The following is a 26,818-nucleotide window of genomic DNA, read 5'->3' as shown; positions in this document are numbered from 1 at the left end:
ATATTTTGTGCACAGTAACTTTTTACTCAACAAAGGCGTATTCATCATCAAAATCGTTTATATAATGTTTTCAAGTGGTCAAAGCATTTCTCATCCATCATACACAGTAGTTATAACTATCATGCAATGTCAGTGAATATTCTTATCCTCTGTATTGCAGGTGGGGAAACGGAATCAAAGAGTAAAGTGTTGTTTGGCCTGAGCTCACCTAGTGAGTTCATAGCCAAATAAAGACCTGAAGTTGGGGGTAATCCAACCCCCCCCCCCACCAGAGCAGATTTAGAGGGGCAAAGGGGGAGAGAAGAAGATGAGGAAGTTACATTATGCAGACAGAAACCTTTGCACTAATGGGATGACTTTGTTGGATACAACCCAATTAAACCATTTTGATATTTGTATGATTTGCATAAGGGCTTGACAAAAGAGCTCTTCATGTTGATTACACATATTTCAGCACTAACAACTCTCTACATGATTAGGGCTCATCTCTATACCCCCCCCCAAAAAAAAAGATCCTGTACACATTCAGAAAGATCTACTGGGTACCTCTACTAAGGGAGGAAGGGCAGCTGCCATCAGGAAATATATCTCTGTTGAGCGTTCTGGCAGCTTTTCTTTCTTACTGTAATAAATACTGATAAGCTGCTACCCAACAAGGATTTGTTTCAGCCACTTGAATGGACAACTGTAACAAATATTTTACCAGTCACCACAGTGTCGACACATTGTCTTTTCGGACCTTAAAAGCCCCTCACTTGAACTTCATGTGAAAGAATACACCAAGTGCCATTTTACTGCCCTGAGACCTCAGGAAAGACAAGAAAATGTCTGAAGACAGGAAAATAAAACATTTCTCTACATCTGGAGCAGGGAGACATTATGAGTGCAAAAAACCTAAAAAAACCCCGACATTTAGAAAAAGAAAATCCAGAGATATACCTTCAAGGATGAAGGACCCTGGAAAACCATATCCTTGGATGTCTGCCATACTCACTGACAAGAGTCATTCAATGCTCCATCAAACATAGAACATGCAAGATACCCACAATGCCCCCACACAATTGAATGCCCATAAATTTCCAAGGAAGCAAGCGCAATATCTATTTCCCTTGAAAACAGAGGTGTCAGAGCAAAAACTGGTGTGTGTGTTGCATTTAAGAGGAGGAACTCTTGGACCAAACTCAACATCCCAGATGCGGGTGGCGCTGTGGTCTAAACCACTTAGCCTCTTGGGCGTGTCAATCAGAAGTATGGTGGTTTGAATACCAGTGACAGAGTGAGCTCCCATTGGTCTGTCCCAGCTTCTGCCAACCTAGCAGTTCAAAAGCACGCCAGTGCAAGAAGATAAATAGATACCACTGCAGTGGGAAGGTAAACAGCATTTCAGTGTGCTCTGGTTTCCGTCATGGTGTCCCGTTGCGCCAGAAGTGGTTTAGTCATGCTGGCCACATGATCTGGAAAACTATCTGTGGACGAATGCTGGCTCCCTTGCCCTGAAAGTGAGATGAGCGCCGCAACCCCATAGTTGCCTTTGACTGGACTTAACCGTCCAGGGGTCCTTGACCTTGACCTTTTTATATATCTATATCCCAGACTAAACCATTCCACCCTTCCTCAAAGAGAGCAAGACAGATAATGTAATGTGACTTCAGAAGGAAAGTTGATGTGTTCATAACACAGGGCATAATTACATATTTTCAGTTGCATCTATTATACCACAAGTGCAAGGATGTCTCCTCACTGCAGCCCTGTGTGTACTGCTTTCCTGGAACTGAGCTGAAATCCCTTGAAGTTTTCCCATTGACTTGTATTGAGAGAAGGCTTTGGTACTTCAGCCCCTGAAGGCATTTGAGGCAATGCAAATAGATAGGACTACACAATACAGGGGTTGCTATTCCCCTCATTTACTACCCTGACTACTGCTGAATCAACCTCCTGTGTACCTCTCTTTCCTCCTAAATATGAAAGGGGTGTTCTTTCTGGAGCTTGCTGTTCCTTAGTGAGTACGTGGAGACTGTCTCACTCTCACATGCCTCCTCCTCCCCGGAAGGAGCTGGTTTGGATGGTGGGAAGATGAGACAAGCCTGGTGTGGGGAGGGCATGGGCAGGGAATCAAGAGGTATTTTCCTCTTCCCGTTGCTAGTCTCCGTTTCTTATTCTCCCTAATGAAGGCCCCCACAGCCCATTGGGCCCCTCAGTGAGATCATCCCCTTCCCATTCTGCATTTCACCAAGGCTCGTGCACAACTCAAAAAGCCACTCCTAAGATTGGGACGTGAAGCAGAGAGTTGCAATGGGAGCCTGCTCATGCTAGTTCTGAATCATGGGAAGAGCCCCAGAAGATCCAACAGGCTTCTCCATTGCAGACTTTCCCCACAACACTGTTAGAATATTCCATTCCACCTTAAGTACAGGTGTGATTGTTGTGTGTCACATGCCTGTCTACACTCCAACACAGCTTGCTGGGAACTTCCGTTTGTGTATAGCTTTTGCTTATGCTGCTTGCTTGGACGTGAAAGGGAGAAGACATGTTTTTCCCTTTGTCCTGATATACACTGAATAAACTGCTGTAAATATGCTTTACACAGCCTCTCCCTGCCACTTCTGTTGTGCGTTTACTCTGCTGAGTTGTGTGCCCAGCTTCTGAAGCTCTGGGTCACAGATTCATGCTGCACCAAGGACTGGAGTTCGACTGGCACATTGGCCGGTGGGCTGGAGCCAGCTGGGTGCTTGCCAATTGCCCCCGTTCCCTTGGAAGCATCCCAACAAACACATGGTGGGAAAGGGAATGAGGTGACAGCACAGAGGGCCCTCCAACATCTGACCTCCTGTCAATCGTTTCCTCTTTTTTTTTTTGACAAACACCGTCAAAAGGTGAAGGCACATCTTGCAAAAGAGCTCCTCCGAAGATGCAATCTGAGGTAACACTATCTCTCCAGCCTCTTGCTTTTGTGTGTGTTTTGTGCGCATCACAAAAGCAGAGGTGCATCTAACTAAAGCCTTGTTAATGCAGAGTATTAGTAAGCCCTGGGGGGGAAGCAATTCTAGAGGGGAAGAAGGCTTATTAATAAATTAGGAAGAAAATAAAAATGATGGTTTTTAAATGGCAAAGCTATTAAGCAGTTCTTTTAAATCAGTTTTTAACAAGGAAAAATAAGCCGAAGTAACTACGGTACAATTAAGAAAGTAATGGCCCAGATCCTGAGTTGCAGTTAAGAGTTCTTCAGCGCAGCTTCTGGGAAGGGCTGGCTAGGTGGATTTCAGTTCATCTTGCAGCCGTCTGGGAAGTGGAGGGCTCCTTCTCCCAGTCTTTATAATCATTGCTGGTGACAGGGAACTCACCTGACAAGTTGCTAAGACTTTCACCTATACACGCAACCACTGCTGACAGTGGCATCTCTAGCACAAGACGAATGCAAAACACTCTGCTGAAGGAACCTCTGCCTCACAAAGACAGGGCTAAGGTAGACAGACACATTTATAGACTGATGGTGCTGGGCTGGGAGGGGGCTCGTGCCTTGAATTTAAACTATATATATATATATATGAAGAATAAGTTTATTTTCAAATAAAATTGAAAATGCAGGTAACCAAAAAATAAAAATAAAATCAGAACTTAAAAGTAAAACAAAGCCACTAATTAAGAGGGTAGTAAACGAGTACATAAATAAAAGATTAAATTGGCTGGTTACCATCTTTAGTATAGCCTGTAGGCTAGTTCAGAGTAAAGACTGCTAACTATCGACTATGTAGCCGCAACCTAGTCAGAAATAATACATGCCTCTATGGTTGATTGGATCATGGTCAGAACACCAAGGAGCTTCCACACAGGAGATAATGGAAAACAAGGTGCTATGACAACTTTTTAAACCATTTTCATCTCCCACAGTGAGCTCACTTCTGCAGCCTTTTTCTTTTTTGGACAGATTAATTTGAAGAGAGCAAAGCTGTCAGCAGTCAGGTTTGATCTGCAAGTACCTGTACAACACCTGTCTCTTTTTTCCTCTCTCTCTCAAATGCACACATTCACCTGTAGTGTATTTTATAACTATTTTTGATTTGTGGGTCCTTTTTTTCTTAAAAGTGAGGAATGAATGGTGAAGCATACATATTTCTTCTTTTTTTTCAAAAAGAAAAAAGTTGGACACGCCAGCCTATAGGAGGAAACTACACTGACAGCTAAGCCAATGTTCAATTTTCTGGTCTGTAGAGCCATGGTGGAAATTACAAATCCAGGACTTTATTCTCCTGTGTGTGAGCATTTTCCGCTGTGTGTGAATACAGTGGACGCTCGGGTTGCGAACGTGATCCGTGCGGGAGGCACGTTCGCAACCTGCAGCGCAGCGCCTGTGCGGGTTGTTATTCAGCACTTCTGCAAATGCACAAAGCACAATTTAGTGCCTCTGCATGCGCGAGTGCCAAAACCCGGAAGTATCCCATTCAGATACTTCCGGGTTCGGCACCGTGCACAACCCGAAAGCGTCTGTAACCCAAGGTATGACTGTGTGTGCATACTGACTTCTGGTTTAAGTGTTGCTTTTGTCATAACAGACCCTGTAGATTTTACTCCATGTGCACTGTAAAGGTTTAAAGCTTTAGATGTTATACTTCCTAGGGAATTAGGAGCACCTATTCATGAAAAATTATTTGCGTAGGAGAATAAAGTTCTAAATTTCATAATGCAGAAAGGACCAGTTCAGGTATAACAGGACTATTGGACAAAGTACAGCTTGTTTGAGGGTGAACAAACAATGAGCTTATTTCCCTGGGTGTTTTGATGGCTTCAGGTTGGCAAGCGCAACATGGCAGCTATGAAGATTACACAGAATCACAAAATTGCAGAGTTGGAAGAGACCCTGAGGATCATCTAGTTCAACCTCCTGAAATGCAAGAATACGAAGCCATCCCATATGGGGACGGAACCTGCCACCTTGGCATCATCAGCACCATGCTCTAACAGGCAGTTTAAGAATTTGTAAAATAAATAAAGTATTAAAACTCAGTGCACAGCAGCACTAATACGCTACTCGTTGAAGACTTGCAGTCCAGAATATTCTTGGGTCTCAGAGAATTGAAGCTACTGGAAATGAAACCAGGGAAGAATTTAGCTGTGTTTGTGTATAGCAACATCATCAACAGAGTGTGCTGCTACTTACATGTGTGCCTTTTCATTTTGTGGGCAATCGAGCAAAGCGATATTTGTGACCCTGTCATCTGAAAGCAGTATTTGGGAACGTTTTCTCAGTTACAATTTCAATACGCCACCTCTCTGGCACTAAAGGGCACAGAGAACTTTGTTAAACAAAGATCTAGTAATGGACAGATGGGAGAGTGAGATCAAGATTATCGGATAGAGAGCCAATAGTCACACTGGAGAGACACTCTTTGGTAATGAACAGCCACCCAGCAGAAACACACTTCAGAGAGAGATCAAATATTGATATATCACCCAGCAGCCACCCAGGAGAGAAACAATTTGGAGTAAAAAACAACACACACACACACACACACACACACACACACACACACACACACACTACATGGGGAAGAACGTAACTAAGAACAAACATAGAGACACACAATCTGTATAAAAGCCACCAGCAATAAGAGATACAGGGGGATTATCATCTGAAATAGATAAATGATTTGGAAGTAACATGCACCCAGGACAGATGCCATTTAAACAGATGTTGGACACCCCCACTTCTATGGTGAGTGCAGTAAATGCCCAGGAATCACACATACGCCACTCTCAAATTTAGCTGCTGCAAGGCCTATTCAACATTTCTGCTACCCAGGTTGTTTTAAAATCACCACAACCCAACAAAATAATCCTTTCCAGCATTTATATTCTACAAGCACATATATTTAAATGATGGATAGGTCAAACCCTGCTCCAGCATCATAAAACCTGAACATCCCAATTATTATAAAATCAAAATGATTTGTTCCAACCAACCAAAAGCTGACACAGTGAACCTACAATGCTATAAAGCTTGCCAAACTTTTCAAAACTCCAAGAAGAAAGGGCTGTGATACAGCAGTGAAAAAAATGTCTCCTTGAACTAGGGATGCTTGAGGAATTAGATTTCTGTGAATTCTGATGCAAACAGAATAAGTGGACCAGAAATCCTTCTGACGTCACACTTCTCAGAATGGGAGGGATGGACAAAAATATCAACGCAAGACTAATTAAAATCTCTTAAGTTGTACTACAACTAGGGATGGGGGAGAAACTCAGCCCAGTTTGCATTTAAAGGTAAAACCTACCAAGTCCACACTTTCTGTAACAATATGTTAACTGCACCACAGACATCCTTTGAAATTTGCACTCCTTTGAATTTTGCAATGCAGCTCCCAAGACAAGTCACACAGACAAAAATGCATGCGTTGTGCATAGAAACACAGATATCATTGAAAACAACATGAAAAATGCATTATATTAGGGAAAACTGATTTGCAAAAAATGTGTACATGGGGACAAATTTCTACAAATGGCAGGCAAATTTTGATGAGGACTTTGGTTTTTTAAAAAACACACACAAACTGATGTAGAAATGGGGGGATCTGAACATAGAAGAAGACTGAAAAAATAAGAAACCAAGAGAAACCAAAACTGACAGATTCACCCATCCCTAATTACAACACATATTTGGTATACACTGATTTTTTTCCTGGCTGGAGCCATTCCCCAAGAAGAAATGGCTGTAGCAGTTAAGCTGCTGAAGTCTGTCAGCAGGAGAGAGTGAGTGGCGCAGTCCTCTGTTTGTGCCTGTTTGTGTGTGAAGTTCTTGTGTATGTATTTGTTTGTGTTTGTGCTCCTTGTGTGGAAGAGAGGAATAACCAAATTCTCACATAGTTATCTTAAACTGGATATCCATAAATGATTGTTTACTTTCCCCATATGCTTTCGGTTGGGTTAGAAAGAATGGCATTTGCTGGGCTGCATGTAACAGGAACAAGGCTGAGAGACTGGAGCAAGACTGGAGAAGGCAAACTTTGGGGCTAATGCCTGTACCATCATGAGGCAGGCAACACACACACACAGTACATCTGCAATGGAAAGGAAACAGTGAATCCCACACTTCTGAATAAACAGGACTTTGCAAAACATTTAAAACAAATGAACAAACTATATAGAACTGACAAGCATTGCATACCAAGTAAACTCTCCCAACTGTGATGCTCTGACAATGTGTGCAGTTGTTTTGCTGACTGCCGTTAAAAGAACAAAATGTGTAAGAGATTAGCAAAGGGAGCTAAAAGTATGAGTAGGTCCAGTCACAGCAGACCAAGGGCTGTTAAACATTCAAAGGGTCACATTTTGCAACTTCAGCTATACAAGAAGCTGGTTATCAGAATTAAGAGTTTAGAATGTTGAAGTCTACAGTATACAGTGGTACCTCGGGTTAAGGACTTAATTTGTTCTGGAGGTCCGTTCTTAACCTGAAACTGTTCTTAACCTGAAGCACCACTTTAGCTAATGGGGCCTCCAGCTGCTGCTGCTGCGCCGCCACCACACGATTTCTGTTCCCATCCTGAAGCAAAGTTCTTAACCCAAGGTACTATTTCTGGGTTAGCGGAGTCTGTAACCTGAAGCGTCTGTGTCAGGGAACTGCCATCGGAGCCAGAGGCGGAGGGAAGGCTCCAGAGGGATGCTGGAGAGGGTCCCAGCAGACAGAGAGGCAGCCCATCTGCTGGGGAAGGAAATCAGCATAACATCAGTGGAGAAGGGGGGCAGATGGGGGAATCGGAGAGGAGGCTCCAGGACTCTTCACCGGAGACCAGCGGAGAGAGCACGGGTGCTCCGCTGCCCACACCCTTCCTGCGCAGAAGACTTCCGCGCAGGGAGAGTAGGAGGAGACTTGGCGTCAAAGAACTTCTTTGCTGGAAGAAGTTCAAGAAACGCCCACTGACAGATTCTGCCAGCGACTGAAACAGCCACAAAGTGAAGGGCTGTCCAGACAGAAAGGGTTCAACCAGGTAACCTAGCCAGGAGTGGCGGCAACTTACGCACAAGCAACCCCTATAACCATTACAGTCTGTAACCCGAGGTACCACTGTATCTCAAGAAATATTGGCATGTCGGTGCAAGACCCACCTTCAGCTCCCCACCAGCCTCCAAAGGAAGACAACTATGGTGCTCCACTGAATTGAGATTTCAGCCTTCATGACTGATAGGAAAACAGCCAAGTAAACAGCTATTTTCATGGAGGAGGGTCAAGATATTAACTGATACGCATGAAATTTCATATGTAGCTATATAATCCCTAGTATAGTAAGATAAGACCTTTGGAGCAGGCATTTTTTTAAAAAAAGTTTTTTATGAACCGCCCTAGTATGGCAGCAATTATTCCTTGATAATTTGTCACCCCCCTCCATGATGGCACCTGGGGCGGACCGCCCCCCCTTCCTACGCCCCTGCTCTGGGGTTGCAGCGCTCATCTCACTTTACAGGCCGAGGGAGTTGGTGTTTGTCCGCAGACAGTTTTTCCGGGTCATGTGGCCAGCATGACTAAACCGCTTCTGGTGCAATGGGACACCAAAACCAGAGCAGCACATGGAAACGCCAATTTCCTTTCCGCCAGAGCAGTACCTATTTATCTACTTGCACTTTTTTGGGGGGGGGGCATGCTTTCGAACTCCTAGGTTGGCAGAAGTTGGGACTGAGGATCGGGAGCTTACCCTGTTGTGGGAATTCAAACCACTGACCTTCTGATCGACAAGCCCAAGAGGCTCAGTGGTTTAGACCACAGCGCCACCCACGTCCCACCTTATACACACTTACTTGGGAGTAAACTTAATGGAGATAATTTCTGAGTAGACATGAATAGAGCTGCATTATTTCTTTGTCACGCTTTCACACCCACTTATTTATTCTCTACTCAAAGGCCATCTCCTCATACTGTAAGATTCATTCAATTACTCTTATAGAACTGCTCTTCTGGGAGAGTTGATGGAGGAGAAGCCTAGAAGTAACTTGTCCAGGCCCCAGTTATACAAAATTCAAGAGATGTACATATCTGGATGGAATACACTGGCCAGATTATATAAAGAGAAAAAAAACCATTCTCCATTTCTCCCTAACCCCTGACGAATTCTAGCACCAACACAGACATTTTTTTAAAATCTACAGGGGGGAAAAATCCCTTTAAGTTATCCATTGTACACAAAGTTCTTTCAATGGCTCCTTGCATTTCCATTTCAGAGATAGCATGACGATTGTTAACATTCATAGGTTTGCAAAAACAGAGAAGATGGCTTGTACTTTGAGTACACTGAAAGTAAACATCAAACGTACATAAAAGTACATATTCTAAATTCAGTCTGCATAAGCATCACATAATGTTCTAGGAAACTCTGATCTCTTCAACAAGCCCATTTAGAAACAAAGATGGTAATTACTTACAAAAACTATTATGTACAAAAACTAAGAAAGGGAGTACTAGAAGTTTCAAACGCTACTTCCTTGAGAGAAGTATTAGTCCAAGATAATCAAACCATTTTAAAACAATCTCAAGTTGGATTTTCATCCTATATATTAAAACCGCTTATACATAAAACCACAAGGTGACATATAACAAGAGAACATTTACAATTTATACTATTAACAGTCTTGCATTTGGCGGCTTCAATAAAACAGTGATTTAGTTCCGAGCCGCTCTAGATAGAGCCTGTCACCTTGTGCTATAATAACAGCTATAGAATACTAAAACACATACTGCAATTGTATATTCCTCATCATACGAATATGTTCTTAACAGGATTCCCACCACCGCTACCCCGGGAGGAGAAAAAAAAAAGGACTTACATTCCTAAGGAAATGTGTAGACTTCACATTACATTGTAGACATTTTGCAATTTTAACATAAAATATTTATTCATGCTGGAAGACACAGCCTCATCCCGCTCATTCATTAAATATATTTATTTGAGAACAAATCTTTTTGATTGAATACTTTGTAAGGAAAAGCCCTAGGACTCGCAATGTCACCACTCGGCAAGCTATGGAAGGCTGATGTCAGTGACAGATCGCGTGGGCCACTGGATGTGACAGCTCATGCCTGCAGGATGTCCTCTGATGGGAAGTGCATGAAAAAGAATTACAGGTAAAGTTTGCTTTAAGTGCCGAAAAAATGAATATTTATGCGCCTCTTTCGCAAATGGGAATATTTCATAGGGAAGGTGCACGTTGTCTGTTGCTGGAAGAATTTCGCGAAAAGGAGAGCATGACAATCAAGCCAAACAAGGAAAGAGAGGCAGAGGGAGAAAACACACCAGCTCTTGGCTATTAAAATTCATTCCAATTAGAAGAAAATAAAAACAGAAAGGCAGCGACATCTCTAACTAGATACTTGGTATAGCCTTATGAAGGTTTGATTTTTGGAGATGAAAAGAACCCAAGGCTTCATAGGTAATAGCAGGTGACCAGTATCTCTCAAGGTCAGGCTGACAGCAGTTGGCATGCTAGCAAGGTCCGTTTGTTGTTGTTTTTTAAGAAAAGAATCCCTCCCTTTGCTGCAAATCCTTCCCTTTTCTATGCTGGCAGTTTGGTGACTTCCCATTGCGAAGTTCAATCAAATATGGATGCTCCCCTCTTTTTTCCCTGGTGTTTGGATTTGTGGGGGTAGGGGCTGTTTTTGTTGGTTTGTTATGTATGTTGATGGAGATAAGTGTTTTAATTACTTCTTTAATGTCTGGGCTTTTGTATTTTCTCCTCTCTCCCTCTTTATTTCCTGCTGTTGAGATTAATGCCTCATCTCCACAGCAGGTGCCACTTTGATTATTATTTTTTCCTCTTTTTCTTTGGAAGACTGACTGGGCAGATTTATTTTGTAACGTAACTGCTTCTTTTTATGCGCGCTCTCTCTCTGTGTGTGTTTGAACACACACACACAAATAATACATACATATATGTATACATACACACTTATTTGGATATATCCAAAGCTAATCATACTTAAGAGTAGCCTCACTGAAAACAATGGATTTAACTCACTTGATTTTAATGGGTGTACTTTGAATGGAGATTTTCTTACTACAGTAAGTGGTGTCTTCATTTTTTATTTAAATTAATCCTAAATCGTAATTCTCCAGCGAAGCCTACCACTTCGTAATAAGAAAAATAAAATCATGGTGGATAAAATCATGTGTCAACGACTCAAAAGTTAGTGTTTCCTTCAAGGGAAAATAGAAGGGGCCATTCCCAACATTATTTTGTTACTGTGTGTGCTTAAAATGAGGGATGGAGAAACTTGTGACCGTTCAGATGTTGTTAGGCTACAAAAGTTATCAACTCCAACCACCATTGCCAATGGGCAGGAATTATGGGGGCAACATCTGGAGGGCCACAAGTTTTCCACATGTGGTTTATAAAAAAACAGAACTTCAAAATAATGAAGTGTTTCAAAGAATAGTTGGAAGAAGTAGAGGACAAATGAAAGGCTTTCTTCTTCCACAAGTGCCTTTTGGGGCCTATACAAAAAGGGAAAACAAATCATCTGGCAATCACCAAAAACCATCTGTATGTATTTACACATTACAACATCTACGGTGGAACTTTCTCATTCCTTCCCCACAACCAGGAACTACTGCAAATGACATGTAAGCTTGAGGAGGGAATACCAATTTGTGGTGAGGACACAGAGCTAGCACACTGCCTCCACCTGCTCAGTCCAGGCCTTCCCAAGTTGTGCAGGGAATTTCTACCCTGTTCACTTCAATGTCAGTAGACGCAGAAGAGGGTTGCTCACTGTGGGGAGGGTTGTGTGGTGTTGCCAGGCTGTCTGCTGCAAGCTCATCTCTCCCCTCTCCCTCCTGGTAAGCAGCAGTAACACACCTGTTGGGAAGCTAGTATCATGACACTACACCACCACCAAACAGCTTCTGAGTAGAAGCATCCATGTGACTGGAAGCTCTGCATCAGACCTTCCCTTCACCTCATGGGAAGATTTGGTACTGAATGGCTGGGAAGGAAGATATTTTTCTATTACGATGACAGCTTTCTAAAACCGCTGGTGAGAAACCTGTGTCCCTCCAGATGCACACACCAATCACCTTCTAAATCCGGCCCATGGACAGTCTGGGAATCAGTGTGTTTTTACATGAGTAGAATGTGTGTTTTTATTTAAAATGCATCTCTGGGTTATTTGTGGGGCATAGGAATTCATTCATATATATATTTTTTCAAAATATAGTCCGGCCCCCCACAAGGTCTGAGGGACAGCGGACCGACCCCCAGCTGAAAAAGTTTACTGATCCCTGTCCTATTCCATAATGATGATGGTGGTGGTGATTTTATTTATACCCTACCCATTAAACATTTTAAAACTTCTCTACACAGGTCTGCCTTCAGGTGTCTTCTAATCGTTGTATAACTCCATATCTTCTAAATAACTCTGTATCTTCTAACATTTCTCCAATGAAATGACATGCTAAGGACAAGTGGGATATTCCAGGATCAAATCAGAAACCGGGATGGCCTCTGTAAATCCGAGATGTCCCTGGAAAATAAGGACAAGTGGAGCATCTGCAGATGTTGCTAAACTACAAATTCCATCTTCTCTGATCATTGGCCATACTGTCTGGTCTGATGGGTGTTGTGTGTCCAATAACACCTGGAAAGACACAAATTTACCACTGGTGTGCATGGGGATGTTAGGGGTGAGACCAGTGCATGTGGCCTCATGCCTCCTACATGCAAAGTTACCTGTTTGGCAATAATGCCTCAGTTAAGTGTATGGGATTTCAAAGGGTTTACTCTGAGTATGACTTAGTCAGATATTACCCAGTGCTGAATAATCAAATATTTGTCAGACAAACAGAAATGATCTATACTAATATGTTGGCCTATAGGAATAGGACCACAGAGTGGTCTTAACTTTGTGGAAATTCTATTCTATTAACATTTTGTATTTTCAGGTCATTGTATTATTGTTGTTGTTTCATCACCTGCTTTTTAACTGACTGAACAATTATTTATTTAGGGTTTTTTAAAATAATAATAATAATAATAATAATAATAATAATAATAATAATAATAAACATTTATATATTTATTTTAAATTAATTTCCAAATGATCAAAATATCAATATAAATGCTTGGGGGAGAATATGGAGGGAAAGTGCAAAATAAGTTTAAAAAACAAAATCAACCATTTCCATTGTTTATCTAGAAACACCTTTAATCTGTCTGGTGGGTGGAAAATGTTCTTTTGCATATCCAGTTGCAGTAACAAACCAGAATCAAAAGAGCCTCAAAAAATAAACGTGTGCCTTTAACTTTTATCACCCTCACCCTCTTAAAATTTGCCCTCACTGATTACAACTTGCATCCAACTTAATTAATTGATTGATTGGTGAAGGCAGATGTTTAATCAACTAAATATTATGTAATTGGCTGACGGCCCTAGTGAAAAACGTTGTATCAGAAAGGCAAACTCTATGCTAATTATGCAGAACACATTTCTGAACAGGAGCAGGAAGGATTCTCGACTCTCTTTCGCTCAATTTTCCTGGAGGAGGGAGACCATTTGGTTTCCCATCACATTTTAAATGTTAGAATCCCTTTATGCAGGAGGGGGGAGTTTCTGTGAAAACGGATGATGATTATTCATAACTAAGGGACATCAGAGCAGAAAGCCCAAAAGCAGAAGGCATGAAAGGAAAAGGACTTGGATAATGACGTACTTGCATGCAAGGGTATTCATGAGATGGAAACCAGGAAGAGATGGCCACCACAAGGGCATGAATCACATGACCTGCTTTTGCAGGTTAAAAATCAGCATGTTTTGCCACTGTTACAAGGTTTGTAGTGTTGAAACAGACCGACGGGCATTTCAAAACATACAGTATATATGGTATCTCACCAACACAATACACAAAACAACAGAAACAACAGACTAACTGTGCAAGTACAGCAAGTCAGAGCCAATCTACAATTGGCCCAGCATACCTGAAGGAGCATCTCCACCCCCATCGTTCAGCCCGGACACTGAAGTCCAGATCTGAGGGCCTTCTGGCGGTTCCCTCACTGTGAGAAGTAAGGTTACAGGGAACCAGGCAGAGGGCCTTTTTGGTAGTGGCACCCACCCCGTGGAACGCTCTCCCATCAGATGTCAAGAAAATAAACAATTATCTGACTTGTTTGGGGAAGTTTTTAATGTTTGATGTCTTATCATGTTTTTAATATTCTGGTGGGAGCCACCCAGAATGGGCATGATAAATTTATTATTATTATTTTATTATTATTATTTACACATTACAGAAACCATTCCCCAACCTAGATCGAGGAACTGATGGGAGTTGAACAACATGTGGTGGGCACTAGCTTGGGAATGGCTGATTTAGAGAACAGTGATGATTTCTGCCTTTTTACTGGATCTGCACATTTATAATCTAATAAACTGTAGGGGATAGTTTGTGAAAGAACCCTTCAAAATCCCTTGAAAGTACTGAAGCAATTTGGAACATTGGCTGAGCATTGAGCATCGAGGTGGTCAGCACTGATAAGCAAAAACACTTAAGGAAAGCCAGTCAGCAAGTTACAGCTCTTTAAGAAAGCTCTGTTCTGTGTGACTCATTTTTAACTTTAAATAGCAACTGTGTGTTGTGTGTCTTGTGAGAAAAAAAGAGATCAGGTCTGGGACTGTGGTACGTACAGACATGTCTTAATCCTTTTCTCCTGTGCAACAATCCCAATTAATATTATCCACCCTGGAAGTATTTGGTATTAGAAAAGATTCCATTTTTTATCTGCTTGCTTAAGAGTCCTGGTGCCTGGCTCTTCAGGACCACCATCTGATCAAGGGATAAAACAGTATCTTCTTAATAGAATATAGGTAAAGGTAAAGGGACCCCTGACCATTAGGTCCAGTCGTGACCGACTCTGGGGTTGCGGCGCTCATCTCGCTTTACTGGCTGAGGGAGCCGGCATACAGCTTCCGGGTCATGTGGCCAGCATGACTAAGCCACTTCTGAAGAACCAGAGTAGCGCACAGAAACACCGTTTACCTTCCCGCTGGAGCGGTATCTATTTATCTACTTGCACTTTGACATGCTTTCGAACTGCTAGGTTGGCAGGAGCATGGACTGAGCAATGGGAGCTCACCCCGTCGCAGGGATTCGAACCTCTGACCTTCTGATCGGCAAGTCCTAGGCTATGTGGCTTAACCCACAGCACCACCCGGTCCCTCTCTTAATAGAATATAAGGAGAGGCAAATATCATTAAACACAGGGTTGGTTTCATTGAACACAATGTCTGTGCAATATACATTGTTGTTTCTTTTATCTGCTCATCTACTAAATTTGCTCATCCATGATGGTGTACATGAGATTTATTATCCAATTTTATTCTGCCTTCACAACAGCCCTGTGAAGTAAGTTGGGCGGAAAGACTGCAACTTGCTCAATTCATGTCTGTGCAAAGGATTTGAAGTCCTACATTATATCCATTGGAAATTTTTGCTAATTATTCCCCAATGTTCCTGTGACTTTAATAGCCAAATAATAAGCAGGTGAAGCTTTTCCAAGTATACAGATGCAAAGTCTGCTTGTCATGTAAGCTACTACAAGAGGCCTGACAGTAACAGAATGATAACACAGCTTCATACCTTGCCATGTTGGCACTTTGCTTCTTTCTCTACGTTCTGTTCTGCCAAGGCTGAAAAAGCTGAAATGGTTAGCCATGAATCATGATTTGCTAGGCTTAAGAGTCCTGCACATATTGGTAGAATAAGTGAAGAAACAGCTGCTGGAAAAGGGAGGAGGGGGATAAAGTGGAAGATTGCTCCCGACCTCCCTCCCTCTCTGTCATCCTGGCTACAAATCTGAAAAGGTCACAAGGGAAAATGAGTTTAGCGATCTCAGCCTGGGGCCAAAGCCAGCCTTTATAGAGCATGTGAAATTTCAGCGAAGGCAATGAAGTAGGACCGTTCTCACGCCAAGGCTAAATTTCCACTACTAGGAAACAGGTCACTTCACACAATTGGGCCCAAATGGCCAATGTTTGGCAGCATCCCAGCACTGGCAAAGCAAGGTACTGCATTTACATCGACATGTTACAGCTATCTACTCTTCTTCTATGATGCAATATCTGGAAATATTTGGCTACCATGTTGATCAATACCATCAACAGTCCCCAAAGCACAAGGACTCTTGTCAATTATTGTTTGTTTGACGTGCGTGATCACGCTAGAGACCCACAGAGCGACCATTCTTCCTCACATTGTTTAGGGACTGGATCACTGGCCAAATGACAGGGACATGCTCCGTTCCAAGCCTTTCAGAGCTAATGCTGAGTCAAAGGAATAGAAGGTATCTGCAGGTCTATTCAGATGTTCCTGACAGAGCAGAAATTGTAGTTCAATAGGAAACCCAGGTGTGTGTACACCTGCCTCCAACAGGAAGGGACTGAATTGATTTGAACATGATTTTTGTTGTTGTGGTTATTGTTGTGTGTGTGTGTGTGTGTGTGTGTGTGTTTTGGGGGGGTTGAATGCCTGAAGGACAAGTTGAGCAAGACTTGGCCCCACCCACTACCTGTGCAATGTGTGATTAGTCTGAAGGCGACTTGTCTTCTCTGTGAACATGGCTTCCAACACTGAGATGGGAACCCCAGCCTATCAGAGCACACATTGGCTGAAGAATGTGCTCTGCAAATTTATTAGCACAGCATGGATATGTTGCCAAATATTGGGAGAAAGGAAAGGTATGAGAAGAGACTAGCACCATGTTCAGAGGGAATAACCCACCAAATACCAGTTGCTGGGAAAGCACTTGTTTTCTTCGTGGGCTTCCTGATGGCCGGCTGTTGGTCACTGCAAGAAGCTGGGTACTGAACTATGCTGTACATTCGTAAAGCAAAAGAAATCAATCTTTTAAAATACTTGAAAACAGCAGCCATAATCCATCTTTAGTTCAGCCACTAACCATGATCCAAGGCTGTAATTCCATGTTCACCTTCTCTGAAATAAGACCCATTGGTTTTAGTAGGATTTACTTCTAAGTAAGGGACATGGGTGGGACGCAGGTGGCGCTGTGGGTTAAAGCCTCAGCGCCTAGGACTTGCCGATCGAAAGGTCGGCAGTTCGAATCCCTGCGGCGGGGTGCGCTCCCGCTGCTCGGTCCCAGCGCCTGCCAACCTAGCAGTTCGAAAGCACCTCCGGGTGCAAGTAGATAAATAGGGACCGCTTACCAGCGGGAAGGTAAACGGCGTTTCCGTGTGCGGCTCTGGCTCGCCAGAGCAGCGATGTCATGCTGGCCACGTGACCCGGAAGTGTCTTCGGACAGCGCTGGCCCCCGGCCTTTTAAGTGAGATGGGCGCACAACCCCAGAGTCTGTCAAGACTGGCCCGTACGGGCAGGGGTACCTTTACCTTTTAAGGGACATGGGTGGTGCTGTGGGTTAAACCACAGAGCCTAGGACTTGCTGATCAGAAGGTCGGCGGTTCGAATCCCCGCAACGGGGTTAGCTCCCATTGCTCAGTCCCTGCTCCTACCAACCTAGCAGTTCGAAAGCAAGTCAAAGTGCAAGTAGATAAATAGGTACCACTCCGGTGGGAAGGTAAACGGCATTTCTGTGCGCTGCTCTGGTTCGCCAGAAGTGGCTTAGTCATGCTGGCCACATGACCCGGAAGCTGTACGCCAGCTCCCTCGGACAATAAAGCGAGATGAGCGCCACAACGGCCACGACTGGACCTAATGGTCAGGGGTCCCTTTACCTTTACTTCTAAGTAAACACACATTGGACTGTTCTACAGGTCAATGACATTCATTAGAAATAAGAGGTACAAAACTGCTTTGGTTCTAAGCCAAAGGACACAACAAAATGGTAATTTCTATAGGGAAAATGTATAGCTGCATGTAGAGTAAGAACGGCATAGTGCACTTTTCTAAACAAAACCCTTAGAACAAGATCAATTTCCCATATAGTCAGATGTGGTGGGAGGAAAGTTAGATCAATGCAAAGTGGCACTGAGAGGCAAAGTGGATATTCATTCAATGCTAGCAAATCCTAATGAAATTATAAATGGCCAGGTCACTTGTATTATATGGTACTACCATCCCTCACTGGTGTAAATCAATGAGATCAAATAGAGCTTTACCAAATCACATCAGCAGATGGTTCAGCTGAAGGCATACAATATTGTCTTAATCTATTAAGTAATTAACATTTATAATGCACCAAATGTAAAACTAAATTGCATCCCATTTCACATTTGTTGTTATATAATATTCATAATATTCAATAAGGAGACGGAAAATCACCAAGAAATTAATTTTATACCCTAAGAACATCTCATTTGAGTTACAGCTTGTCTACCTCTATCATAGAAAAGGAGATTCTCTAGCTTCCACTAGATGTTTTAGAAATGAGCAACCTCTTAAAATGAGACTTGATCACTGATTTTAATCTTTTTTTGACTGACCTGATGACTATTCATTAATTTGTTAAATTTAAATAAATTTGCATATGTTGCATTGGTGCCTTTTTGAGGCTGTTGGATGAAGAAAGAGATAACAGGCAGTATAATAAACAAATGTAACCAATCAATTGGCACAGTCATCTGAGAAGTTCTCCTCAGCAAGATCCACTGGAATAGTGCAAGACAGTTGTGGTTTCCCCATTTCTTTCAGTGGTGATGGCTTAGGAACATACCTTAGTGGTGCCTTTAGTTCTAGTGTGGAAGAATGGTAGTATATAAATGTACTTAAGGGGGAAAAATGAAGATGGTGTCCATTCTTGGGGGAGGGGGAGAGAAACCATCAGAATTCTCTCCCTCATTTTGCATTACATTGATAAAATAACTTTTAAAAAGTATGCTCTTCAATCTGAACATCACACACTTTGCCCACTCCATTTTGATTATCTCATCATTACTTTACACAATGCTTAAGAGGGAGCGAGAGTTGTGCCTATCACAATATTACAAAGTCGTAGTAGAAGGTGTAGAAACCCAATCAGTTCGCTGTAATCAGCAATTACACTTTCTCCAGCCCTCCCTTAACCTCCCTTAACCACCTTTTCATATGCCCAGGGTGGTTAAAAAGTACTAAACAGGATGAAGAGTCCGTCCCATTGAGCATTTCATGCTTCAGTCTAAATGACGCTACTGAACAACTGTTCTGGTAGTTCGTCTCTATTTGGGATTCCATAATGCAGCATATAAGGTAGTCTTGTGTGTACAGACCTTGAATCAACTTAAAGGGGTTTCCAAAAGCCATGCATCATGGTGGTGAAGGATTATCTCTACCCAGTCATATGTTGGGGTGGCAGGAAGTGAATCTACACTAGCCCACCTGGAGGGCATCTCTAGGTAGAGATGCAGGAGAGACTCCTTCCAGAAACCCTAGAGAGCTAGTGCTAGTCAGTATATACAACACTGAGTAAGATGGACCAGTGGTCTGACTCAGTATAACACAGCTTCCTATGTTTGGATGAACTATTAGCAAATTATTGGTCCAGCACAATACAGTACAAACTATCCAGTACAGTACAAATTATCAGGAAGGTCTCCTCAATACCTACTGGGAGATAAAATCCCATGGATGGCATTGATAAGTGGTGAAATTTCTATCACTGGTGGTGAGAATTAGAAGGCAATAGACCACATGAAGCTGGAAGGATTGCTCTCAGGGTCTTACATAGGGTTAGTTGTTATTTTGTACAGAACTGAGCAGCTGTTAATATGCAGTATGTTTTTGCATTTGTCCTGTATTGAAGATTTTGGTGCATTGTCTGGTTTATTTTTGGTCATGTTTCTGACGTGTTGACCATAAGCTGAAGATGAGTTTTGCAGGATCTGTGACTGGCTTCCATCTGTTGAGACAGTAGGCTGGGTTAGGGAGGGTTGAAAAGGTTCATGTGGTATTAAGTCTATTTCCGCTGCACTCTCGCAATGACTCCTCAATCTGCACATTTTTAAAGGCACAAATTGGAGCGAAGATTTCATCCCATACAGCCAAAGGCATGTAGCAGTTAAAAGTTACTAGGGTTCAGGAGAGACAGGTTCAGATTCCCACGTACCCACGAAGCCCAGTGAATGAATTGGGCCAGTCATTGTCTCTAAGCCTAAACTACACCACAGGGTTGCTGTGAGGATGGCATGGGAGGAGAAGGATACATGTCAGCTTAGGCTACTTGGGGAAAAGATAGGATAGAAATGTAATAAATGTTTCTTTCAAATCAAATAGCCATTAGAGAAATAACTCTGGAATTCCCACTGCTCAAGAGTGCACAACAATGCCACAATGAGAGTCCTCAGGGATACGTGAAACCAATGTAAAACTTTTTCAATGTACTCAAAAATATGTGGCATGTCTCTAGTTTAGTCCAGCATACAGAGGGAACAAGAGTGTACATCAGTGGAACTCTTCCCAACTCTGCTATGTCCCTTGTTTTTATCTATACAAAACGGTTGTTGAAGTGCAGTTCAGTGATCTCAGGAGACCATTAGGAGATAATTAAAGATGAGTGCAAGTGGCAAGACCCTTCACCTCATCCTTGAATTCTAGGAGGCAATGGGTTGTATCCAATGTTAATCTGACTCGGAATAACCCTACGGAAATTAATGAACTATTTACGTCCAGAAGAGTGCAATGCCTGGAGACAGACAATCAGGTTGTGTATCCATGGCAGTGACCAGAGGAGGAGTGAGTGAACAGTGGGAGGAGTGACTGGTGGGAGGAGTGCAGAGAGGAAACGATGTCAAGATGAGGTTGCATGAGCACAACTGGACGCCTTCATCAGCTCATCAGCTGCAACAAAACTGGTCTCTTCCATATTGGTCTCTACAGCCACAGCAGGCGCTGTAACCTTCCAGGAGTTTGATTAACCAGATTGGAAGCTGGATAATAGACAACGTCAGGGATAGTCAAAGTCCTGCCTTCCAGATTTGGAAGATAACGCCCATCTGGCCTACCTAGCATGGTCAATGATCAGGGATGATTGGAGCTGTACTTGTCAACAAAGTTGGCCACCCTTGGACTAGACAGAGCTTGGTCTGATCTAGCTGGGGTCTAGTTATGTTCTTAGCAAGAAATTATCATAAATAATTTTGCGTCTGCAAGCCTAAGAGATTAGGAAGTGTGTGCGCGCACACATGCATGCTTATATGTAGTAATGTATCTGGAGAGCTCTGATAAGGAGAATGGTGTAGCTCCCCTTTCATTATACCTGAAGACAGCTGGGAGGTGAACCTAAAAAAGAACAACAATAAACAAATAGACCGCTTACATGACTCATATGGGCACAGGATCCTGGGATGCACAACCATCTCTTCCCCAGGAGCACTTAAGTTTATCATGCCCAAAAGCCATGCTTATTGGCAGAAACTTTCATTTTTGGAATACTTTTCTCTACCTTGGTGGGGGCGGGGGGGGGGACTTTGCAAAACTCGAGCTTGCTTTAATCCTGCAGAGTATTTACATCTACTTGAACGAACAAGAAAAGAAAAAAGGGAAAAGAAAACACTAAAGGCTGTTCAACAATTTTCCCCCCACATATTGTTCCACCTACGCCACACTGCTCAAATCGCTTTAGGTAAACCATCTCTAACATACATTAAAAATGATGCCCTGTGAAAAGGATTTTAAGCAATGTTCATTTGTCTAGAAGCGGTGGATGTGGGACTGAAAACCCATCATCAGTTCATTTTGACAAAAAGGTAATAATTAAAGTCTTTTAACTCCCCTCCTCCTCCTCCTCCTCCTCCTCCTCCTCCTCCTCCTCTTGCACATCATTTGACCTATGATAAAACAGCCTATCAGATTTCCATTCATTATTTCTACCTGAAGGGCTTTGCCAGCTCACACATATATAAATCTCCATTTGTCAGCTTTAAACTATACCTGTCCCGCCCGCTACGAGGGCTCATTGCTCTTGTCCCTTAAAAAATTGCCAAATGCCGTCAAGTGACATAACCTGCCTTCAGCCTCCAATGACCCTTGCAATCAATAATATTTGTAACCTGTAAGTGCAGAGTTAAGTAGAACAGAAGCGATGCACCGTCCTCGTTAACCACATTGAGCTGTGATACTGCAACTGGCTCCCCTGTGCCTCCCGTGATCAATTTTAATCTCTGGCCCAGGAATAAAAGAATGCAGGCTCCTGCTTCTGAATTCATCTCAAAAGGATGCTATAGATTTGTGTGTCTGCAGAGGGAATGAAATATTTAATTCAACCAGGGGCTGAAGGAAAGAATGCATCTAAACTATCATTCCTTCTCATTACCCTTGGTAATATTTAAGCCTTCAGTTGACAGTATTAAACACAGGGAGGGGAAAATACACAGTGACAGGTTAAGAGCAGACCTCTCTCTCGTTCTTTCTTACATTCCAGAGGCTCACAGTTGCTCATTATAGCATTTGTGATTAGTATAACTGTCATCACAGCGGGGTGCGTTTTTGTATCATAAACACTGGCTATACAGAAAGCACAAACTGGCAGCTATTGCACGTTGCAAAAATTGGATTCACGGCACACTGTAAGGAAATTGTTTTTAAAAAATATATAAAAGCCATTGAGGAGCCAAGTTAATATATCTGATTTTTAGAATTTTTTAAGGTGTTTGCGTTCCATTTGTGCACATAAACTGCACACCTGAAAGTCTCTTCCTGTGGACTACTTAGCACAATATGCAGAGGAAAATCCAGGCTCTCTATCAAGTATGTACTCAACAGGGAGCTGCAGCCAATTGCAGCATGGCAACTGTACACACAGAAAACCTCTGAGATGTAAACGCGGAAACTCAATGTAGGAAGCAGCTCCGAAAGACAAAAAGGAAAGAAAGAGCTGGACGAATCGGGGGATGGGGTGGGGAATACCTGTCTGTACTTTTCAGACAAAAACATATATGTGGCTCTTCCCAGGATAAATAATCAGTGAAGACTGGAAATGTAATGAATGTGCACATTTACCAGCAAATCTTAGGATATTACAAGAATCAACAAGAATAAATGTTTGCATCATGACTTGTCTCTTGACATACACACTTTTAGCATGGGAAACGTCTTGTTCAAAATAATGGTGGAAATGAGGTTATGTGAATGTAATTGTTTACATGTAAATGTAAAAAAACCAAACCCTGGCCTACCCATTGCTAGTATTGCTAAATTTTGGTAACCGTATATATAGCAGTAATGCTGCCATTGTGACTAACCTTGGATCAGCCTTCAACCAACTAGAGGGTCTCAGATAGGGATGGATGAAACTATCACTCTCTCAGTTTCAATTTTTTACAGTCTTAAATTCAGTTATCCACATTTCTGCAGTAATTTATGGTGGCATTCTAGTGGAAATTTCTCCTAAGAAATACAATTTTTTGCAAGCAATTTTACCTAATATAATGCATGTTCGTATGTCATTTTCACTAATATATGCATTTTAGGTGCACTTTCCTCTAATTGCTTTACTATTATTATTTTGGTACACTTTGGGTAGGATTCACCTAAGCAGCCCTGTTAGCAGAAGCTCTATGGAAAGATTTCTGCTTGTACAATGGGGCTCCTTTCCGTCTCCCCCAGATGCCTCCCAGAGTCCCTGAAATTGGCTGGAGGAAGGGCTTCAGGAAAACCCCCCAAACTGTGCACAGGGGGAGTAGAGGTGTATTATTCTGTCTTCTTGCAAGCTGCATTGCTTGCACAGGTGGAACGTTCATAATGTGCACTGTTGAATTCCACCCATTTTTTGGCTGCAGAACTGCATCGCAAAACTTGGAGAAGTGTGAGTGTCATGGACTGGGTGGACGCAGAGGAATGGTGGGAGCAACCAGCTGGGAAACACCTAGGGAAGAGGGCTCCGAGACAGGGTGGGATGGCGGGATGGCGATGAATGGTCAGAGGGAGATATGGGAGCAGTCTGGGAGGAAGACGTGGTGGAAGCTGAAGAGGAACAGTGTTTACTGAGCAGGAAGAGACTGGAGCAGAGAGCAGTCCGGAATCAGAGCCAGAGTCTAGAAAGCTGGAGGGGGTGTGTGTGTCAAGAGGCAAAAGGGAGACAGGCTCCAGGGAGTCTCCCTCTGCTGCTGGAACAGCTGTCCATGGAGGCACAGTTCAGTTCTGTGCCCAGGGCAGCTGTCTACCAGCTCCATTTGATACACAGGCTGAGACCCTACCTGCCTGCGAACTGTCTCACCAGAGTGGTGCATGCTCTAGTTATCTCCCGCTTGGACTACTGCAACGCGCTCTACATGGGGCTACCTTTGAAGGTGACCTGGAAACTACAACTAATCCAGAAAGCAGCAGCTAGACTGGCGACTGGGAGTGGCCGCCAAGAACATATAACACCAGTCCTGAAAGACCTACATTGGCTCCCAGGACATTTCCAAGCACAATTCAAAGTGTTAGTGCAGACCTTTAAAGCCCTAAACAGCTTTGGCCCAGTATACCTGAAGGAACGTCTCTACCCCCATTGTTCAGCCGGGACACTGAGGTCCAGCACCAAGGGTCTTCTGGCAGTTCCCTCATTGCGAGAAGGAAACTAACAACTATCTGACTTCTAGAAGACATCTGAAGGCAGCCCTGTTTAGAGAAGTTTTAAATGTTTGATCTTTTACTGTGTTTTTAATGTTCTGTTGGGAGCCACCCAGAGTGGGCGGGGAAACCCAGCCAGATGGGCGGGGTATAAATAATAAATTATTATTATTATTATTATTATTATTATTATTATTATTATTATTATTATTATATCCCCTCCTCCTGGTCTCTCAGAACATGAAGAGGAATAAAGAGGGCAGAACAAAGAGATGCAAGGCAAAGGAACCTCAGTTTGCTGGGGAAGGAATTTTAGAAAGCAGTGGGAAGGCAGGGACCTTCAGTCCTTGCAACCAGTTCACTGGGGCAAGACCTACTGGGAATAGTTGTGGTGACCACTCGGTCTCAGCTGTTTTCATTTCCATGAATAAAGAGTTAACTTCACGGACACCTGGTGTTTTATTCCTAACCTGAGCCTGACTCCAGCTCCTGACAGTGACTTTCAAAAGGTAGCTATGTTTTTGGTTTGTATATCAGTTCAAGAAGTGTGAACTAAGTAGTTTCTCATTAAAATTCAAGCAAACGTGAATCTCTTCGCCACGCTCCTGTGAGCTGCAATGTAAAACTTTAACAAATGACAGATCTATATATTTTTTCTTGCATTGCTCCTTTGAGGCATAAATGCAAGCTGCTTATCTTGAAAAAAAGAAAAATGCCTGCAGAAGGCCACAATCCTCAGAGCTCGTTGGCTGCTCTCCCCGGCACAGAGATACAACCGAGGTGATTAAAGAATGGGAGAAAAAAGTGAGAGTTGCACCCTTCGGCCATAACGTTACAGAAGATGCCTCATATGAACTGAGGTCATCACATCACAAGTTGCCTTTTCACTGGTGCTCACTGAAAAGGGCCTCAGGAAAACTCACTGTCTTGGCCATATCCATGCAATCCCCATGACAACCATAACATGTAACTGGTGTCCATCTCTCAGCTTCATTTTCTCCACTGCATAACTAAGATAATATTATTGAGTTGTTGCAAGGATTAGTGAGATCAGCATATGTGAAGCTCTCTGAACACTTAAATGTCAAAATATTATTATAAGAAAAGGTGGTTATTTCCGCAAGTTTATAATAGAATCAACTGCTCTGGTCTGTCAAGTGGCAATGAGCACAGCATAGAGAACGGCCATTTCCACCAAGTAACCCACTTTCCTGGATTAATCGAGCAATTGATTAATTAATTGGTTAAGTGATTAATCTAGAATCTAGATTGATTAATCTAGAATCTAAAAAAGACTGTCTTCTTGTGCATTTGACACAACTAGGTTTATGCTGAGAGCAAAGAATCTTAGATGCAAATTTTGAGTATCAAGATGAGCACATGTGTGTTCCTGCTCATAATCAAAGAGCAAACTCTCTCAATGGTTTCATGGGCAAGTGGCAATAACATCTGTTTTGTGCACTTTCAGTTCAGAACCGAACTGGGCCTATAAACATACAATCTCATAATTTGAAATTAGCAACTGGTTTCGTACCCACAATGAAAGTGCTGTGCTGACACAGCTGTCGGTTCCAGCAGTACCGATAGCTCTGACTGAGTAAATTGCTCTAACAAAGGCTAGAGGTGGACTGATGTCTTATGAGTCACTGTCTCCAGTCCTGCCCTCTCAAGCTCTGCCCCTTGCTCAAAAAAATGGTGACTCTTTTAAAGGACAAAATGTCTGCCATACGCACTGTACTTTTGGACAAGCACGGTAGTGCAGGACTGACTCTGAGCTTGAGGTTGGGCTCACAACAGCTGTTAAATTCCAAGGCTCATGCTAAGGGGAAGGTAACTGAGGAATTTCAAAGGAAAACAACAAGTTTCAATAAAACTAATTAATGAATGTGGTTTTCATGTCCAGGGTTGTTGTTTTTCAGCCAGAATTTACTGAAATTCAGTTCCAGCGTCTCTCAGGTAGGCACCCTTGTGATTGTAAGAGAACAAGGGGCATTCATGGTGAGTTCCAGCACCTCTTTTTCTAGAAAAATAGCACTGGACACGTGTCTACCTGGAAGCCACAGGAAAGATGCCTGCAGGTTGTTAAACCAAGTGCTGTTTGTGCCATCTGCCCTCGCATTGTCTCACAAAGTCCTTGCTGGGAGTTTGGGACTGATGAAGAACCTCATGTATACAATGGACAATGTTGATAAGGCCCCGGAGTACAAAATGACACTGAAGTCCTGCTAAGGAAAAACCATGCAAAACATTTTGAAGATACATCTGGGGAGAAGCAAACAATAGTTTGACAAATCTAGTGGAACATCTGAGAGGAGGGGAAAGGACAACGTTCTAGATCATTGGTTCAA

General features: G+C 42.7%; 1 protein-coding gene across 6 annotated transcripts in view; it reads right to left on the bottom strand.

Annotated features, from left to right (window-relative positions):
* DPYD (dihydropyrimidine dehydrogenase) overlaps positions 1-26,818 on the bottom strand; it is a 495,490-nt gene that overhangs the window by 258,298 nt on the left and 210,374 nt on the right. The gene's annotated exons all lie outside the window — the stretch shown is intronic.

Source organism: Podarcis gaigeae (assembly GCF_964106915.1).
Source record: "Podarcis gaigeae genome assembly, chromosome: 6".
Lineage (NCBI taxonomy): Eukaryota > Metazoa > Chordata > Lepidosauria > Squamata > Lacertidae > Podarcis > Podarcis gaigeae.
This window is presented reverse-complemented; position numbering and strand designations above follow the sequence as displayed.